Source organism: Vulpes lagopus, chromosome 1, assembly GCF_018345385.1.
Source record: "Vulpes lagopus strain Blue_001 chromosome 1, ASM1834538v1, whole genome shotgun sequence".
In the NCBI taxonomy this organism is placed as follows: Eukaryota; Metazoa; Chordata; class Mammalia; order Carnivora; family Canidae; genus Vulpes; species Vulpes lagopus.
In genome coordinates, this window is record NC_054824.1 from 119,312,954 (window position 1) to 119,326,994 (window position 14,041).

Consider the following 14,041-nt stretch of genomic DNA (forward strand, 5'->3'; position numbering starts at 1 on the left):
ACAGACATAGGCAGAGGTAGAAGCAGGCTCCATGCACCAGGAGCCCGACGTGGGATTAGATCCCGGGTCTCCAGGCTCACGCCCTGGGCCAAAGGCAGGCGCTAAACCGCTGCGCCACCCAGGGATCCCCAAAAACAAACCAAATTGTAAACCAAACCATTTCTGCTTCTTAACACCACAAAATGATTTTAAAGAAAATGGCAGTTGAGTGTGTCTTTCCAGTGGAGGAGGGAGAGAAGACCAATGAAACCACAAATAAATCCCTTGCTTTTGCTAGTCATAACTGAACTGTGCCTTAAGTTATTTTCTGGTGACTTCTGGTCAATTCCCTCTGGATCGACCAAAAAAGAAAGGAGGTGAGAAATTGCATTTATGTTCTTTAAAAAAAAAAAAAAAAAAAAAAAAAAAAAAAAAAGGAAGACAAGCAAACAAAATGTAATTAGAGATCATATGAGATCTCCTTTTAAAAAAGATTTATATATATATATATATATATATATATATATATATAGAGAGAGAGAGAGAGGCAAAGACACAGGAGGAGGGAGAAGCAGACTCCATGCCGGGAGCCCGACGTGGGACTCGATCCCACGACTCCAGGATTGCGCCCCGGGCCAAAGGCAGGCGCTAAACCGCTGAGCCACCCAGGGACCCCCTGAGATCTACTTTGATTGAAGTTGTTTTTAAACTATAATTGATAATGATATCATAACAATAGACTGATAAGCAACCCTGGTCGGAGACTGGGTGCCGTCTCCTGCCCTACTTCCCCCAACATGCTGAGCTACCCGGGGCTATATTTGTCCCCAAGACGGTGACAACGGATCAGCTTTTCTTTACCAAGACTGTGTGGAGCTGTTTCTTCCAGAGGGTGGGCAATCCAGGAAAGGAGTCCAGCAGCCTATCTCTGGCAACAATGACAGTCTTTAAAATGGAGCCACACCTCTAGCAACAGAAACCAGCCGCTGTGAGAAGCGGAGCTAGATCTGTCCCTAGCGGCTGAGCATCTCTTGAGAACTCTGGCCCCGCAGCACCGGTCGCGGCCCAGGGCCTGCTGCACGCGGCTGCCGGTGCGGCGGGCGACGGCTCCGGGTCCGCGAGGCTCAGCCCAAGCCCAGGCCGGCGGGCAGCCTCCCCCGCGCCCGGCCGGGGTCCGCCGGCGGGAGCGCGCTCAGCCCGGAGGTGCAAAAGTCGGCTGTGGCCCGGCGCTCCCGGGCTTGTTTGGTTTTGTCCGCGCCCGGCCCCCGCCCTACCCCCTTCGAGCAAAGGCCAAGGGTTTTTGACCCACCGTCGCGCAGGCCGAGTTCACACTCAGGGCCCTGCAGCCGCGGTCCTGCGCACACGGAAAGCAACGGCGCAGGGACGCGAGAGCACTTGAACGAGCGCGGGAGCCGCGAGAAAATGTTTCTTCCTGGCTGAGCGCGCCAGCCGCACGGGGGGGGGGGGCCTCCTTCGCACAAGACCCCCTGCGCACCCCCGCCCTGCACACCCCACCGTGGCCACGCACATCGTGCCGCGGAGTCTGGAAATGCAGGCGCGAGCCCGGTGGGCTGGGGGCGGCCTGGCTGGGGGCGGCCTGGCAGGGGGCGGGGGGGCGTGCGCCCGGCGCTCTGCGGCAGGGCGGGGCCCCCAAGGCCACTCGCGGGCGCGAGGGCCGCGGGAGGCCGGGAGGCCGGGAGGCCGGGAGGCCGGGGGCGGGGCGGGGCGGGGGGAGGGGGCGCGGGGTCCCCGGCGCGGAGGTTCTGGGGAAGCGGGAGGGGCAGCACCTGAGGAATCCGCCTCCGGCCGCGGCGGCCGCCGCCTCGCTCCGCCCCGGGGAACTGAGCGCGCGGCGAGCTCGCCTGCCAGAGAGACGCCAGCCAGCGGCGGCGCTAGCACCTCGGCGGAGGGCGGCCGGAGCGAGCGCGGCGCAGCGCCGGGACCCGGACTGGGGGTGGGGAGCGAGCCCGGCCGAGGCGAGGGCCACCCCCTGGTCCTCTGCCCGAGCGCCCCGCCAGGGCCAGGTGAGCGGCTGCGGGGACCCCGGGGCGCGGGGGCCGGGGCCGGGCCCGGGGGCGGGGGCGGGGGCGGGGGCGGGGGCCGGGGCGCGCGCCGGCCGGGGGCTGCCCCTGGGCGGGCTGCGGGCACCCTGCGCGCCGGGAAGCGCTGCGGCTCACTTCTGCGGGGCGGCGCGGGGCGTGTGCGCGCGTGTGCGCGGCGAGGACAGGCGCCGCCGGCGGCCTCGGGTCCGGACCCCTCGCGTCGGCGCCCGGAGGGGACCCAGCCCGTGCGGTCCGCGCCGGGAGGCGGGAGGCGGGAGGCGGGAGGCGGGAGGCCTGTCACCGCGGGCTCCGCTCGCTGCCTTTGTGGCGGGAGCCCGGGAGCCCGGGAGCCCGGGAGCCCGAGCGAGCCACGGGAGAGGCTGCGGCGCGGCGGGGGGCGCAGAGGCGGCGGCGGGGGGCGCCGCGGGGGCTGCGAGGGGGCCGCCCGGAGCGGACCGCAGGCGGGGGGCGCGGGGGTGACGCGGGCGGGGTGGGGAGGGCTCCGCCGGGCAAAGTTGAGAGCGTCCGGCGGCGGCGGGGCGGCTGCTCCGCGTCCTGGGGTTTCTTTCCCGCACATCCAATGTCACTTCGTCACGGGCGCGCGCGTCTGCCGCCGGCGTTGCCGTGTTCTCTGCGGGTGGTGCAGGACCACTCCGGATCGGAATGAGACACAAAGGGCTGCGTTGACAGCTGACCCTGGCACGAGTGGACAGCGAGGTGAGGTGTGTGCTCTGGCCCGCCAGGGTGATGAGGAGGCGCCTGGTTAAAGTAAACCAATTCCCTTGGTCCCTCTTCCGAGCTCCATCAAAAAAAAAAAAAAAAAAAAAAAAGATCTGCATAGATTCAGTTCGTGGGGCTTCTCAGTTCAGTCGAGCCCAAGTGAGGGCCGGAACAGTTCATCTGCACGGGAACAGCTGCTGCCTCCAACTGAGGTGGACGGATCCTGGAGAAACTCCTTCAACCTTGCTCCTCTCCTGCATGAACGTGACTGTCACAAGGTCCTCATCCGCTCGACCCCAGCCCTCTGTCTCCGGTGCACAAGACAGACACCAAACTTTAATTTCTATTTTTCACACCTTTGTAAAGAGCCCTCCCTCCCAAATCCCACCTAAGTCCCGTTTTGAGACCTAGCCATTGGAATATGGGGAAGAGCTTTTCTGCAAACACTTCTTGAATCAAATGCCCCCTTAAAAGCCTCTCATCCCACCGTACATTTTCTTATACTTTTAGATCCTGGGATTCTGCTTTGAGTCTTGTGACCGCGTTGTTCTTTTTCTTTCGGAAAATTTCTATTGTGATTCCACGAGTTGCGATACTGAAGAGTTACTTAAAAGAGGGGAAAAAAAATTACAAGAATTGTTGCATTGAAAATGTTTAGTAGTAGAATTATGTGAATATGGGCATGTGTCTAAAGGGAAATTTTTAATTAATATTGAAAAGTAATATGCGTAGGGTAAGGATTTCGAACAGCATAAAGGAAGTCTTCTTTCTCAACCTCCATACTCCCAATGTCCTCCTTCCCACTGTGTCAGTTTCTTATATATTCTTCTACACAACTTCTATTAAAGTAGAATTAGATTATGGAAATAAAGGACAAAAAAGAAGGGAGTATAAGTGAAGACTGAACTACGTATCAATGGTGATGATGACTATGCGATATCCATTGGTGATGACTTTAGAACCTTTTTTTTTTTTTTTGCCCTTAAGGCACATATTACAGTGGAAGATCAGAGTGCTAAAAATCTTGAAACAAGTATACTGTGGAAAGCAGGACTATTAAAAACTATTATCCCTGCTCCTCCCCCCCCACCATCACTAGTTTCTCTGCACTGTTTTTAATAACCTTTAAAAATGTGTTCCTCCACTTGGAACTCTTTATGAAATAAAGCATGAGCACTATAGCTTACTCTGTCTGGTGAAGTATATTATCGGAAGACATTGAAAAGGCATATGTATACACTCCTGTTGACATAACACAATACGAAAATTTAATGGTGAGGGAGAAATATGAAGGCCAAGTTTAAGGTATTTGGATGTGTTTAGTTCCAAGCTTGCATTTACCCTAAACAAGCTAAATGAAGGAACTTTCTTAGAAATGCTTTTGCTTCCCCCTCAGTTAAATAAATGGATTGAACTACTTGGTTTCTAAAGGTCCTTTTAAATATAAACTTTTATGATTAAAATCGCAGCTCTGTAGGTGTCCTAAGACTGGCTAAGGATAACCCGGTTGGACCTGTGTGTACTAGATAGTAGGGTGACAAAAAAAAAAAAAAAAAAAAATTCCTGATTTGTAGACTCATAAAAAGGAAGTGAGAGGTGTTTAAACTACATTCCTGTTCTTATGAGATTGATATCATTGAAGAACAGCTACTTCACTTTCCCACAAAATGTCTGTTTATGTTAGTGATAGAGGCCAAATCCTAAGCTGAATGGGTGTCTGTGTATCACCTTGTATGGCAAAGGAGTGAATTTTCTTCACAGCTCATGGTGTCATTTTTAGGGAAATTACTCTTACCAAACTTACTTTTCTTTTTGGTAAGTGGAAATAAAGTTCACTTACCAACTTCAAAAGAAGTTGACATAATTTGATTAGTAATTTTCACAAGTATTTAGAATGTGAATATCCCTACAGCTGTTTTATTTCACTTAGAGATCATGTTTTTAGTAGTAAATCTTTCTAATCTCTAAAACACCTGCAAACTCTGGACAAATGATCCTTGGATGAGTACAGGGAGCTGAGGAATGATTGCAAGTTTATGAAAGTAAAAAGAATTAGTTTACTTTAGTCACTCTGTATGGGCTCATTAAGGTATTTCAAAAGTACACAGTAATAGGAGAAAGACAAATACCATGATTTCACTCATATGTGGAATTTAAGAAACAAACATATAGGAGGTAGAATAAAAGAAAACATATAGGAGGTGGGAAAAAAAGAAAAAAGAGAGAGGGAAACAAACTATAAGAGATAGAGAATGAACTGAGGATTGCTGGAGGGAGGCAGGTGGGGGATGGGCTAGATGAGTGAGGGCATTAAGGAGGACACTTGTGATGATGAGCATTGGGTGTTGTATGTAGGTGATGATTCCCTGAATTCTATCCCTGAAGCCAATATTGCACTGTATGTTAACTAACTAGGGTCTAAATAATAATTTGAAAAGAGAAAAAAAAGTACACTGTGAATAGTGATTGCAAAAATCATTGATGTTAAGGAAGTCTCATTTTTTAGAGCTTCAGAATCACCAATAAAGAATATTATGTAATTATTTTGAATAAGTCTGTAATATGAATACATTATTAGTGAAGTTTTAGGAATGTTTGATTGGGATGATGAGAATACAAACTAAAAGAATGGATTTATAAGGGTACTTAGAGTAATCTTGATTGACAAGACTGACAATAACAAAAGAAAATTAAGTACTAGTAGGAAGTTCTTCTAAAAATGTAATAGTTTTTGTTTCTTCCAGATCTCTTCTGAGTCTTGCCATATGAATATATTTTTTTACAGATGTCTTATATTACAGATGCATTTCTACCCTGATTTTTTCATTATTTTTTATGATTTACTTCCTATTATTTGTAGTAATTTTATAATAGTCTATTCAATTAATGTACCATAATTTACTTAGCCCTTCCTCAACTTGGGAATTTTCTAGTATTTAAAAATAATTTGATCACTGTCCTCATGAATGTAACTTTCTTCTCCCTCTTCTTCTCCTCCTCCTCCTTCTTTTCTTTCTTTCCTTCCTTCCTTCCTTCCTTCCTTCCTTCCTTCCTTCCTTCCTTCCTTCCTTCCTTCCTATTATTTCTTTAGAGAGGTAATAATGTAGTTGTGAATGGGTAGACTCTAAAATTAAAGTTTCGGGTTCAAAACTTAGCTACATCACTTACTGGAAAAATTTACTTTTAAATTTTTTTCTTAGAACTTTAGCTTCCTAACTTATAAAATAGGTATAGTAGTAGTCTCTACAAAGTTAAGATAAAAAGCAATAGCATGATGAAAACACAAGTAAATGTTAACTCTTATTTTTAATAGGACATTTCCAGATTGCTGGTAATTTCCAAATTACTTTCCAAAAGGGTTATATAAATTTATAGTGTCTTTGGCAATCTATGTGTGTGGTTATGTTGTTTTAAAACATTTATGTTATTGTGACTAGTTTGATCAATGTAAAATTGTATCCCTTTGTTTTGATTTGTATTTCTTTGGTCTTGTGCAAAGAGAGAGGTATCCCCCCGCTGCCCGCCCCCTTGCAGTATTTGCTATAGTTTTCTAAATGAGGTAGTAGACATTTTACTGCCTCAATCATTTTGAACTAGACTATAAAACTATATAGGACAGGTCAGTTACATTGATAATAAAGACTGAATCAAATGTTCTGATAGATCTTTCAAATTAATTATAGTTGTTTTGGGTTTTTTTTTTTTGTATTTTCAGTCTGTGGTAACTGCGATTAGTTATTATTTTAAATCTTAGGAAAGTAATTGCTAAAGTTAATAATAAATCAGTTCTACTTAAGTGAAAATGCAATCCTCTCTTTTTTTCCCCTCAAGGGGCTGATTTATAATTAGCATTATTGTGATCACAATTTGGTGGATTTTTACTAGGAATGCTTCTCCAAACTTGGGGGAAAAATCAGAGAGAAAGTTTCATGAGCCCTAACATGATATCTTTTGCCTGCAAATGGATAATGAAGTTATTCCTTCTGACTTGAGTTCTTATATAGTCAAGGTAATTTAGACGACACAAAAGCATGCCCTTGTAAGTTCTGGAGTTCCAGCAGTCCTGATATTTCTGGCAAACACACACCCAGTGTGGATAACAGCAGCTCTTTGTGCTGCTAAGCTCCAGGAGGGCTCCCTATTGTGTACTCTTCTTCCCTCCCATTCTTGACTGACTGGTGATAGCAACTCCTCCAACTCCAGATGTGAAGCTCCCACAGTGACTCTTCTCTTCTACCTAACTCTGTATTTACCCCTACTACCTACCCCTTCAGCATGTTTGCTTTTGTCCTATGATATGGAGATTCAGTATATTTTCAAGGTTGTGGTTTCAGATTTTATTTTAAAAATTTTCTGTGCTTTATGAATATCTTCAACAGTCCTTACAGTAGAGACTATAGGCATGATTAACATAATTAACACATAATCAGCACTTGATAAATGTTTGTTGCTGTGAACCGAATTTTATATGGTCTTTTCTCTTCTTGGGCTTGGGTCTATTTTTATGATACCAGTCTGGAGAAGCAAGTTCCAGTTGTGTCCTGGATTGCTATGTTTGCCTAAATTACCCAGGTTAGGAGTTAGGAAACTTGCTTGTTCTAGCTCTTTTAATTTCTTATGTGTTTGGGTGAATTCTTAATTCTTGTGCCTTACTTTTCTTATATAAAATGGAACGAACAATTACTGCTCTACTTATCAACTTTCTGCACAGGATTGTTGTAAAGATAAAATGAAATAATAAATGTGGACGTTTTGAGAAGAAAGGATGTATAAATTCAATTTTAAAAAGGTTATTAAAGGGATCCCTGGGTGGCGCAGCGGTTTGGCGCCTGCCTTTGGCCCAGGGCGCGATCCTGGAGACCCAGGATCGGATCCCACGTCGGGCTCCCGGTGCATGGAGCCTGCTTCTCCCTCTCCCTGTGTCTCTGCCTCTCTCTCTCTGTGTGACTATCATAAATAACTAAAAATTAAAAAATAAATAAATAAATAAATAAATAGGTTATTAAAAAATTACACATTATTACTACACTTCCAGGGTATCCATACCTTTGAAAAAACCTCACCTCAGAGTAGAACTGTACTTGGAGCTTGTATTTAGATGAAAATTCTTGAGGCCCAACCCAAACTATTCTATCAGAAACTCAGGGCAGGGCCCACTTACCTGCATTTTAAGAACCCTTCTGGTGCTGAACCACTGTTTTAGGGAACCACTAGGAAAGTATTCTTCTGTTAGTTAAATATTAGTTATAAAATAACCCAGAAATATCATAACATCACTTTTGCATGGCAAGTATGAAATGAAATTTAGCTATTATTATTAGCTGCTGTTTGCCTTTTAATTCCTCAAAAATTTAACTCAGAGGAATTGTAAACTCAGGTGCCTGTAGGGGTCAAGTAGGTAATCTGAGTGAGTGAAGTGAACACCTATAAAATAATATGGGCTAATGGGTTCTGGTAGGCAAGGAAGCCTAAAGGCAGTGGGGAATTTCTAAGGCTTCACTGATTTGTGCCTATGGGAGTGTGTGTCACTGTTGCCAGATCATTTCATTTTTTAAGTGGAGTTGAAAATTCATATATATTTTTTTAAGATTTTATTTATTTATTTGAGAGTGTGAGTGAGTGAGAGAGCATATGAGCAGCGGCAGAGGGTGAGGAAGAGGGAGAAGCAGGCTCACTGAACAGGGATCTGGGCATGGGGCTCGATCCCAGGACCCTGGGATCATGACCTGAGCCGAAGGCAGGTGCTTGACCAACTGAGCCACCCAGGCACCTCCCAAAATTCATATTTTTATATGAGTTTATATGTTGTCAAGAAATTGTAAGAAAACATGTGGACACAACAAAACAAATTTGTAAAGCCAGATAATTTCTAACCTCTCAGTTAATTAACGGGTGAAAATATTTGCATTTGAATGAATGTGATGATGGAAGAAACAGCCCTGTTCAACATTATTAATAAATGAAATACATATAAAAACACAATTTTTAAACTTTCAGATTATAAAGATTCAATAGATTGATAACATCTAGTGTTGGAAGTGGGATAGGTATGATTGCTGTACACTAAGAGTGAAGGCAAATGCTTACAGCTTTTCTGGAGAGCAATTTGGCATCATGGATCAAGACCTAAATGTCTATTCTTACCCTGTCCAATATGGTATTTCTTTGCCACATGCAGCTACTTAAGTTTAAATTAATTAACATTATATGAAACTAAATATTCGGTTTCTCAGTTGTGCTAATCATATTTCAAGCACTTAATAGTGGCATGTGGCTAGTGGCTATCATAGTGGACTGTGAATATATAGAAGATTTCCATCATTGGAGAAAGTTCTGTTGGACAGGTTTGGTTCAAACTCTGACTTAAGTTTTCCTCCTAGGAATTTGTTAGAAAGACATAATTAGACAAATATACAAAAGAATATGACAGAAATATCACCTAGATCATTATTTATAGAGTAAAAAATTAGAAATAAACTAAACATCATATTTTTATTAAAAATTAAGTTGCAGTAAGTATCCATGACATATAGATAAGTGAAAAATATTTTTATTGTAGAATTGTTTTATTTATTTGGGTAGATAACTGAAGTACACAGAGATTAGAGGAATAGTTTTTCTCTTCTGATGTGCACGTGAGTAGAACAAAGCTTTCCCTCTTTTGCCTGCAGCTGTTTTCAAACAGTAGAATAGGTTGGATTTCACTAAAAAAAATGGACAGAGGCCCTTGATAACTCTCCAGGCTGTATCAGTATCACGTGAGTTTCTGTTAGAAATTCAGAATCTCGTGGCTTCTGGGTAGCTTAGTGGTTAAGAGTCTGCCTTCAGCTCAGGTCATGATCCTGGGGTCCTGGGATTGAGCCCCACATTGGGCTCCCCTCAGGGAGCCTGCTTCTCCCTCTGCCTATGTGTCTGCCTCTCTCTGTGTCTCTCATGAATAAATAGGTAAAATCTTAAAAAAAAAAAAAAAAAGAAATTCAGAATCTCAGGCCCCACTCCAAGCCCCTGGAATCATCAGAATCTCTGGCAGGGCCCAGGAATTTATATTAACAAGCTGTCCACCTTCTGGATGTATTCGCCTCCTATCATGGAATGTTTCATGCTTCATTTGTTTTGTCTTGGCCAAGTGAAATCTCTTTGAACTCTATCCAGGTGCCGTTCTAGGTGCTGAGGATACTGTAGTGAAGAAAATGAACAAATATTCCTGCTCTTATGGGGCTCAAACAATAGCAAGAGAAAATGAGTGAACCATTGTATTTTAGATTGCAAGAAATGCTAGAGAGGAAGATGAAGCAGCAAAGGGAATGAGAAGATGAGATAGGAACTGTGATTCTCTACAAGGTGTCACGGGGATGTGACACTTGAGTGAAGACCTGAAGTCTGTGTGAATCATTGGGAAGTTGAGAGGAAGAGCATTCTCATCTATTTTGAGAGGAGTAGCAAGGATGCCAATGCTACTGAAGGGGAGAGCAAGAGAGGGAGTAAGTGGGGGATTAGGTTGAGAGGTAACCTAGATCTTTTGACTTCAAAATTCTTTGTTCTCTCTAGTGTACCACACTTCTCAATTCTTTGGTTATTCAGTTTGTAAAGCAATCAGACATCCTTCAGTTCACTGTTTTTCAGTGTGATCTGTCAACACCTGTCTTACTTGCCCCGGGGTGCTTGTTAAATGAGGATTATTGGTCTCTTAACCTATTGAATAAGTTTCTGGGGTGGGACCCTGGAATGTGCATTTTAACAATCTTCCCAGGTGATTTTATGAACATAAAAATCTTAGAACCATTCCTCACATTTGTCATTCCATACGTTTAGTGTTAGAGCAGGAATGTCTAAATTGTCACGACTGTCTGTAGAGGTCACGATGTGACGATATGACGAGAAGATGTAATTGGTATAATGTCTCATTTATTTCTTGCATTTTAAACCAATTAAGCGAGTACTACTTATAGTAAGTTTATGTCTGTGTTTCTGTTGGAATATTCAGGGAACTAGGAGATCGTTACTGCCATTCTTATCTTAGAGGGTGGGTGAACCTTTCACTTCAGGATTTATCTCAACAGTGTAGCCAATATGTTTATTTTGTTATAACTTTTTCTGTAATCATGTAATCCTATATTGTATGTTTTGAGCATATTATATACTATCATACTTTATATATGTAATCTATCATTAAGACATATTAAAAATCATGTTTCTTTTTTTCACTTGCTTCTTAATAAAACACAAGGGATATACTTCTAAGTCAACTGGCCTATCTGTTATTCTTTTTCATGACTATGTGATATTCTGTAGTTACACATTCTACAGTTAAACACTCATTACTTTATTGAAGGACACTTATTTTAACTGAAGAGAAGACCCAGCTTCTTTAGTTCATTCTGTGACATGCTCAGCTTGATGGCACTTGTCTTCCTTCTTGTCTCTTCATTATCCCAAGGTGTCAGCAGCACACTCAAACCTCATACAGTTTAGACTAGAGTCAGAAAAAGGTTCTTCTACTTCAGGCTGTATTTTTAAAAATATTTTATTTATTCATGAGAGAAACAGAGAGAGAGAGAGAGAGGCAGAGACACAGGCAGAGGGAGAAGCAGGCTCCATGCAGGGAGCCTGACGTGGGACTCGATCCCAGGTCTCCAGGATCAGGCCCTGGACTGAAGGTGGCACTAAACCGCTGAGCCACCTGGGCTGCCCCACTTATCACATTTTAAGAGCTTAATGGCCACATATGGATAGTAGCTAATATATTGAACAGCACAGATATAGAAGATTTCTACCATTGCAAAATGTTGGACAACGCTGCTTTAGAGATTCCTGTAAATCATACCTATTATTCAACATAGTGTTGGCTAAACTATGGCCACCTATATGGGGATCAACCAGAAATGCTGTTTAAATGCGGAGTCTAAGCCTTAGGGTTAGGCCCCAGGCCATTTTCATGCTCCGTAATGCTGAAGAACCACTGCCTTGAGATCTAGTTTATTTCTTTTATAGAAATATACTAAATATGGAAGTTTTCATTAAGTTTCTCCAACTCTAAGCTTCAATAACATTCATAATTTATATGCCACAGTTTTAGAATTTTATTGTAGATATTTATATTCCCTAATTATTTCAGAAAGCATTTTTTCCTCATGATTAGAGAGTAGGTCCCTTTAGAGAAGGTACTGTGGCATTCTATAATCTATATTTTCCAAAATATCTAATATGGTATTGGATACATGGTAAATACAAAATACTTACTGATTAATTACACTTTACAGAATTGACAATCTACATTCTATTTATAATTGATAATTCTTTGAAAAATCATAACAATGTCTGTAATATTGGAGATGGAAGATAAATGATGGTAAGAATATTTCTGAAATATTCTTCCTTAATTTCACTTGTTGGGAATATACTTGAAAATTCTGCATAGGTTTGTGACACATATTATATGAAGATATTCCCTATATGGTTTAAATTTGCAGCATTTTTTTCAATGGTTGTTTTAGAATGTGCTCTGATCCCTTCATTCTCTAAATAAACTAATCAAACCTCTTGAGCTGATAAAGAAACTTACTTTGGAATTGAACCCCTTCCCTCCAATGAATAAGGGTTCATTTCCTAATCAACTATAGAATCTCAGGTAGCTGTTCTACTCTGATGATTTAGTAATCCCTTGAAAATTGTTGGAGTAGGAGGTTAAGGTCTTGACATTAGAGAATGGCTAGACCTATATCTTCACAATTTGGGGTATAGTGAAGGATCAAGGTAGACTAGTAATATTACTAATAGTAATAGAGCAGCAACATTTCACTTAGGACTAATATAAGGAATGTTTCTTTTACATTCTCATGTGCATAATTTGACAGGTTGTATTATCATGGGTTGATGTGAAAACAAAGAACTGCATTTTCTGATAGCCTCATCATCTAGTAATATAAAATCAATCTAATTTTTTAAATAAGAAATAAAATCTAGAGACCACCTGGATGGCTCAACGGTTGACCTTTGCCTTTGGGCTCAGGGCGTGATCCTGGGGTCCGGGATCAAGTCCCACATTGGGCTCCTTACGGGGCACCTGCTTCTTCCTATATGTTTCTGCCTCTCTGTGTCTCTCATGAACAAATGAATAAAATCTTAAAAAAAAAAAAAAAAAAAGGAAGAGAAAATCTAGGGTACCTGGGTGGCTCAGTGAGTTAAGTGTCTGCCCTTGACTCTGGTCATGATCCGAGGGTCCAGGGATAGAGGCCGCCATGGGGCTCCCTGCTCAGCAGGGAGTCTGCTTGTCCCTTTCCCTCTGCTCCTCCCCCTCGCGTGTGTGTGTGTGTGTGTGTGTGTGTGTGTGTGTACACGCACTCTCTGTCTCTTCTCAAATGAATAAAAAACCTGAAAAAAAACCTCTACTGAACAAATAACAATTTTTCTCTGAAACTTTTGATATATTTTTTACTCAAAGACCGTTGATTCACAATTTGACTGCAAAATAGTCACATTTCCAAGATAATGGATCAACTCACTAAGCGTGTTTGCCTGGTACAAAATAGACCCTCAGGAAGTATTGGGGGTTTTTCCTTATCTGACTTGCTGAATTGCAGGCCTCTGACTTCATCAGAGAGTACCAATTTGTATTATCTGTTTTGCCTCTAACTAATATTACCAAGTTCTTCATTTTCTAGAAAAGTTGGACCATGTAAAAACCAACTTTTCTCCCCCATGCTCATATGAATGGAATGATCTAATACTAGGTATGATATTTTCATAGTTTTCTTGGTCAAAAGGTGTGAGAAGTTGTTTGATATATGGACAGGTATTAAATGGACCATCTGCACAATCTTACTGAAACTATGTTGGAGTCTGGAAGTATAGTGTCTGGGTTATGGTATTTCAGATATTCTAAATGTTTGAGGATTTTTTTTTTTTGCCATCATCAAGACTCATGAGTCAGTGGTATGCCTTATCTAACCTCTCCTTCCAGAGCAGGCACCATGGCTGAATAGTATAATACATAGTGTGGTTGCCTATCTGGAATTTTGGAGAGTGTATATATATGTCAGAAGATGTGTGCATGCACAAAACATAGCCTTTAATAAAAAAAAAAAAAAAAGCCATAAAGGTCTTTAAGACCTGTATATGCTTCTCTACTTCATCCTTGCATACTATTTAATCATTTAATTTATAGCAGGAGTGAAGAATTTAATCCGAGTGTTTAATAAAAATTAGGGTACACTACTTCAGGCTTTGTGCACATATCATTTCTAATCCTCACAACAGCCTTGTAAAGTAGGCATCGTGATTCTTGTTTTTACAGCTAAGAA

General features: G+C 42.6%; 1 protein-coding gene across 5 annotated transcripts in view; it reads left to right on the plus strand.

Annotated features, from left to right (window-relative positions):
- Positions 1-1,709: 1,709 nt before the first annotated feature.
- GREB1L (GREB1 like retinoic acid receptor coactivator) overlaps positions 1,710-14,041 on the plus strand; it is a 264,390-nt gene continuing 252,058 nt past the window's right edge. For all 5 annotated transcript variants that reach the window (XM_041754040.1, XM_041754343.1, XM_041754118.1 and 2 more), the window contains exon 1: positions 1,710-2,003. The gene's annotated coding sequence lies outside the window, so the exon portion shown is untranslated. The remainder of the gene's footprint in view (positions 2,004-14,041) is intronic.